Below are 7,136 nucleotides of genomic sequence, written 5' to 3'. Positions count from 1 at the left end.
CCTCTCCATTCCACATCCTTACTGTAGATATAACACACTTGTAAGTAACATTATCCATAATTTTTATTATTTACTTTTATGAATATTCAAGCTGTTTATCTGCATCATAGTCACTAAATTATTTATATCTGGAGCTATATAACTCAAAATTAAGATCCGATAATTTTTACTGAAACTAAACTTCTATATATTCTTACCAAAAAATTTTCAGAATTTTTGGTTTAGCCAATAAGTACATTTTATTCTTTAAAGTTACCCTTGTTCTGCTGTCTAACAGTTCTGACCCTTCTTCACTAAAAATTAATTATCTCCTCGTACAGAATTCAAATGATGTTCCCGTTTGTTTCTATTGAAAATAGACTCATTCAGGATTCTAAAAATATAAATTTAATCCCATAATTATTTCTATCCAATTTTTTATTATTTTATAAAGTCAGAATAGGGGAACCCAAAATCATTCTGACCTTGTCTCACAAAATTCATCATATCTCATGATTTACAGTTCCATTGCTTACATCATTTCTTCTATAAGAAACTAGACTTAATAAGATTTAATTTAATATTTTATTCATCCTATAATTATATTTCTATAATTTTTTGATGATTTTTCAATGTTAGACTACAACTGCTGTCTAAAACTGTTTTAGTACAAGATATTAATTACCATGTTATAACACTCTTATTTTCTTTTTCTACACCATTTCTCATCACTTTCTCTTATTTTCTCTTCACTAACATATCAAGAACATAGGACCTTATGTAAGAAAACTCTACTATAACATTATTTTCATGCTTTGTCAATAATAACAAACTTAAAAACATATTGAAATCTTGATATACTTACCTTGTTCTATTGATACTAATCTTTAACTTGATTTTCTCTCTCCTCCAGCTTCTATTTCTTGAATCCAGCTTGATATTCTAACTCCCCATGGTCTCCTTAACATTTTTCTCTCTTAGTAGCTATGGAAATTCTTTTGATTTCTAGGTGAAAATGGTGAATTTTTGGTAGAAGGACCAAATTGTAAAGAAAACAAAATTCCTTTCTTTTCCTTCTCTTCTAATGTTGGTTGCATGGGAAAGGATGTGATGTTAATTCTTCATCTTTCCTTCCTTTTATGCTAAATAAATAATAATATAATAATAATAAACATCTCATAAAAATATTAATAAAATAATATTTATCTAATTAATTAATTTAAAATATCATCAACATAATCATTACATTCTAGAATTCTCTCTCTTACTAATTGACCATTTTTCCCTTCATGATCTTTTAGAATTCCATCCTTGAGTCATCACTTAATTTGGTAAAATTGCGATTTAGTCCCTCATAAGTTTTCACCTATTCAATTTGGTCCTAATTCATCAATTTTTCTTGGTTTCTAGATCATTCCACCCTTAAAATATTTGCACCATTAGTCCTTCAACTTTTTTATATTTACACTTCAACCCCTTAAATTTTGAGTATTTACTCTTGTGCAACAAGACTTTTCTCATCTTTGCAATTTAGTCCTTTCTTGAATTAATATATCATAATATAATTCCCAATATTGACATAACTCAAAAATTCCTTTTTTGTCACTTTATTTCCTTATTTTACTATATCACGGATAATATTTTACTGTAAAAATTTTCGAGGTATTACATAGACCATCTTGAATCATATATGATGCGAAAATTAATTGATAATTCATACGAACATTCATTAAAGAACCAGAAGATTCTTCTTGTTCTCAATGAAAATTGATTATTAAAAACTCACTAACCGAAGTTGAGATTTAATATCTTGTATTTCTAAAATGAATATGAGCTCATTCATCCACCATATGGATAATTTTGATATTATATGATTTTGATAGACGCATTTACAAAATAATTACATATGTGTTATCAACTTACAACCTGTCGTTTGCAAGATTGCTTATTTAAATAATTAATTTCAGATTATGTAATTAAGATAATTCATATTGCTAAAGATGATGAGTTTATATCTCAAACTTTTATTGATTGAGTTTGAAAAAATTTCGTAAAAGCTTATTATTTATGCACATAATAGTTTAGAGAAATTATTAATTGAACACATCTGATTAATATCTAAACCATTACTAATGAAAACTAAATTTCCTATTTTAACATGAGATTATGTTGATTTACGTGTTGTACGCATCAAGCCAATAAGTTATAAATACTCTCCATTACAATTGGTTTTTAGTCAAGAGCTAAATATTTCTTATCTTTATTTTTTTTTATGTGAGTATATGTTGAAATTGCTCCACCACAATGCACAAAGATGAGTGAATCCTCAAAGAAAGTTGGAAATATATATTAATTACAAGTCTCCTTATATTATTAGATGTTTTGAATGTTTTGGAGATTCAATTATGACATGATGTGTGATTACTATTTTGATTTGATAGTTTTCCCGATATTAGGGGAAAGAAATAATAGTTGAATGAAATCACTACTTGTAATGAGTTATCATTATTTAGATTCTTATAGAGAGTAATTTGAACCAGAAGTTCAAAAAAGGATAACTCACATTATTACAAGTTACCTATTAGATGTATATACCATCTAATATTTTGAATCAAAGTCCTACAATCAGTTAGAATAAATAATAGATTGATCGGTTTCAAAGATGAAAATTCTTCTAGGTGGTCATATAGTGGAGGTGGGTACTCTAGAAGAGACCCAAGACATAACTAATAACTAAAACTCCAGAAGAAATTCAGATATCTGAAATTGAAGATTAAAATAGTGAAAATAAAATATCTCGATAAGTTATGTCAATTGAGAAAATGTGGAACCGATAATAAAATTAATCGACAATGGTTTTGCATGGAATATTATTGTTGAAATAATGAAATAAAAGGAGGATCTTGAATAAATCTATTGAGAAATATAGATATGAAATAAATTGGTCAAAATAGAAATACAACTTAAGTAAAATTAAATCCGTGGAGTTTTTGGACCAATAGTACAAATATCTAAAGGTATAAAGCCAATGAGGGTGCAAATGAAATAGTTTTGCAAAAGCAAAATAAATGAAGTTTTTTGCTAACTCCTAACATTGATTATTAAAAGATATAATATTATTTTTTGGTGGATACAATAATGTTTAGATATATTATTGAATTGATAGTTCATAAAAGTTTTAACTTACGCCTAATGATTGTTGTTACAACCTTTTATGAATCACTATATGGTAAAGTTTATATTAAAATTCTTGAAGGATTTAGAATGCTAGAAGCATATTGAAATTCTTGGGAAATTGTTCATTTATATGAATTGAAATAATTTAAACATATGTGGTAAATTTGACTTAGTGAATAGTAGTTGAAAGGGATCATAAAATGATCCAAAATATTTATTTGTGTTTTTATAGAAGAATCATGATTAAAGTTTATTGTGATTATTATTGAAACTCCTGAAGAGATCAAAATATATTTCTCCAAAATTTTCCTTCACTCATGACTTTCAAAAGAATGGTAATATAAATGCTCATTTAAAAAGCTAGTATTCAAGATTGAATGCGTAGAATGTGAGATATTATGTGATGTTTTCATGAGGGGGAGTAAATATGCATTGTACTCATTTTCCTTTAACTGGGGTTTTATTCCATTGGATTTTCCTGGTAAGGTTTTTAATGAGGCAACATATTATGCATATTATGGATATGTGTACTTTTTTTCCCCTAACTAGGAATTTTTTTCTCACGGGGTTTTTATCTTAGTAAGGTTTTAACGAGACACATTATCTACAAATGGACATCCAAAATGAGTATTATGAATATCTTATTAAGTGAATGTCCATCAAGATTAATATAAGTTTTGATGTAATTTAAATTCTAATTGTCATTAAAAGTAGATCTCTACTTCATTTATAATAGACTTTGGAGAAGATTTGTAGATATCCAGATTGATCAATAAAATACGCTCTATTTGTTCTCTCATTCTCTTTGTTCTTTACTTTCTGTCTTTTTATTTTATAACAAAAATTATTTGTTACACTGACAATGGAGTTTTTAAACTCCACAAGATGGAGTAAAGGTTGACAAATGTCCTATAGGGGTATATTAAATATTTAAAAAAACGCATGTTAATGTTTTAAAACAGCTTATTAAATAAAAAAATACTCACCTTATTAAAAAAACTTTTACAATATTAAACCCACTTAATTAACTAATTAATTAATTTCAATTTCAAGTTATACTAAAAAATTATTTTAAATCCACTCGGATTTTGAATATTTTTTTATAGTTTTTCTTTTTTATATTCTTATAATTTAGTTAGATTTTTTTTTAAAAAAATGTTTATTAAAGTTTGTGTTTTTTATATATATATATTTTAACATTTAAAAAAATTTGTTAATATTTTAAAAAATAATAATTTCACAATTCTATCAATATTAGGATTTATATTCTAAAATTTCTAATAAACATTTTAAATAAAAGTACAAGACAGAAAATAATATTTACTCTTTATTATTACTTTTTGAACATATTGTTTACATAATTCTATAAAAATAGAAAGTAATTTAATATACTTTTATTAATAAGTAATTCTAATATTGTTTCACAAATAATTTTAATTAATATATCATTGTTTAAATAATAATACTTTTATAGAATAAACTATCAACATCTCATAGGATAAAAACTAGTATTATATGTTACAAGTTCTTTAGAAATAACCTTGGTTGTATATTTAAAATGATGAAAAGTGAGCAGTGTTTTGCTTGACACATCAACAATTTATATATTAAATTATGGGATAATAGTATGATTTACTCCTATACTTTAATAAAATTGTCAACATGATACTTGTACTTTCAATTTCTTCGCTTTGGTACTCGTATTTTTTTCGATTATCACTTTAGTACTTTGACCTAACAGTGTTAATTCCTAATAAAAATTGACACATGGACAAATCATGGGCTACCATATGTATATCTTACTTGCCATTCGTTTGAGTAGCAATTTGCATAGAGCATATAATTTGAAGGGATAAAAATTCCGTAACGGTGAAAGAGTTGAAATGTTTGGTGTGTTCAAGCCATGTGATAGAACCCAGATCGTGTGGCTCCAAACATGGTTGTGCTGCTATACCACACGCCCGTGTGGCTACCCCACACATCCATGTATCCAACCGTATGCTCACTCGTGTAACTTACTGACATGGCTCACACGCCCATGTCTCAGCCCATGTGCTAGCTTGTGTGAATCTTGTACCTAACACACTCAAGGCACACGCCTGTGTACGCTGCCTGCGTGTGACATGTGGTCGTATGATAGCCCGAGTCTCAGGCCGTGTGTATCCAAAAATGACCAAGATCATGTTATCTCCTCACCCAATTTCATAGGTACCTAAACCAATTCATAATACATGTTCACAAGTCTATAAACACACCTTTAAACAACCAAAACATGCAATTTTCAATCACCTAAAACCATACCAAGTATCATATACTAAAACACATTATAATGCTCGTGTTATCCGATATCAAAACAATAATCTATAAGCCATAACATACACCAAACTAACCCATTTCAAACACACCATGCTAACTTAATATGACACTTACCGTTTCATAGCCTCCTACTCAAATTTACCTAAAGTTTAACAATCATACTACAAAGACTAACATTTTATCATCAAGTACCAAACATCACACATAGCCATGAAATATAGCCTAATAACAATTTGCCCTATTACATGCCATATAAGTCAAATGTTTACCAAATCTACCAAAAGAGTCATTGGGATAGTGTGATTCTACGAGTTGATCCGAACTTTCGATCACAAAATGTAATCTATAAAACAAAGGACAAGACACGAGTAAGCTTACTTGAAGCTTAGTAAATTCGCTAAATTAAACGATAAATCTTACCAAATTAACATAATAGATCAAATTATAAGATTAAATAATGAAGTTCCTATCAAACACAACTCACAACATGTGAGTATTACACAGTGCATTAATTCACATCACTTTCTCAGTCGTCATATAAATAAGATCTAATCTTAAGTAATCAGAAGGTATCACTCATTCGAGTTAATTTCAAATTTTTGACCGGCTCACAATGCTACTCACACAAGCTGCAGAGAATCCACAACAGATGCAGGATCTCAAACCATCGTTACAGTCTATATCAATGATACATAGTACCTGCTAAATAATCACCAGCTCACGATGTTGCTTACACAAATTGTATAGAATCCACAACACATGCCAGATCTCAGCCATCACTACGATTTGTATCACTGGCTCAAGGCTTGATGGACAACACCGACGCAAAGCCTACTAGGCAAAAGCCCATAAACACACTGGCACAAAGCCTGTTAGATAACACTGGCTCGAAGCCTGATATTCAGAAACATCACGTGTTCACCATATTCATTTATTATTTATTATCAAATCATTCAATAGTTAAGTTTAATGTTAGATCTAATTATAATAAACATGTAATATATATGGAATCATTGTAACAAAAAAGAAATATTACAAACTTACCTGACTAAACTACAGCACGATAAGGTACAAAGACTATTATGTAACGTCTTTATGCCTCGATTTTCAACCATACTTGATCTAGAATAATAATATAATTTAATCAACTAATTCCAACAGTAAAATTAACTCATTTTATGCAATTAAATCCTTTTTTATATTTTTACAAAATTCCTCCCAATATTTTACTTTTATGCAATCTAGCCCCTAACTCAAAACATGCAATTTAACCATTTTTATTCAAATTTCAGCTTAGCCGAATATTCAAGTGCCTTTCTACAACCCATTTTTTGCAATTATTTCACATCAAGTACAAGTAACTTTGTCATTTAAACATTTTAGTCCTTAAACGTTAAAATAATCAAAAACTACTTTACAAAATTGTCTTATTTAACAATTAAACTTAATAATCCATCATAAAATTCCAAGAATATACAAAACTCATCAATGACATAATCCACAACATTTAACAGTTTACAAATTAGTCACCGGATTAGCTAACCAAATAGAAGCCCTAGGTTGGCTGAATCATTTTCTCTTCTCTAATGGCTATTTCGATTTTATTTTGGCTTAAAGAAGAAGATGGTTATTTTATTTTAATTTTGTTTATAAAGTTTAGTTAT

This window comes from Gossypium hirsutum, chromosome A13 (genome assembly GCF_007990345.1).
Source record: "Gossypium hirsutum isolate 1008001.06 chromosome A13, Gossypium_hirsutum_v2.1, whole genome shotgun sequence".
Lineage (NCBI taxonomy): Eukaryota > Viridiplantae > Streptophyta > Magnoliopsida > Malvales > Malvaceae > Gossypium > Gossypium hirsutum.
This window is presented reverse-complemented; position numbering follows the sequence as displayed.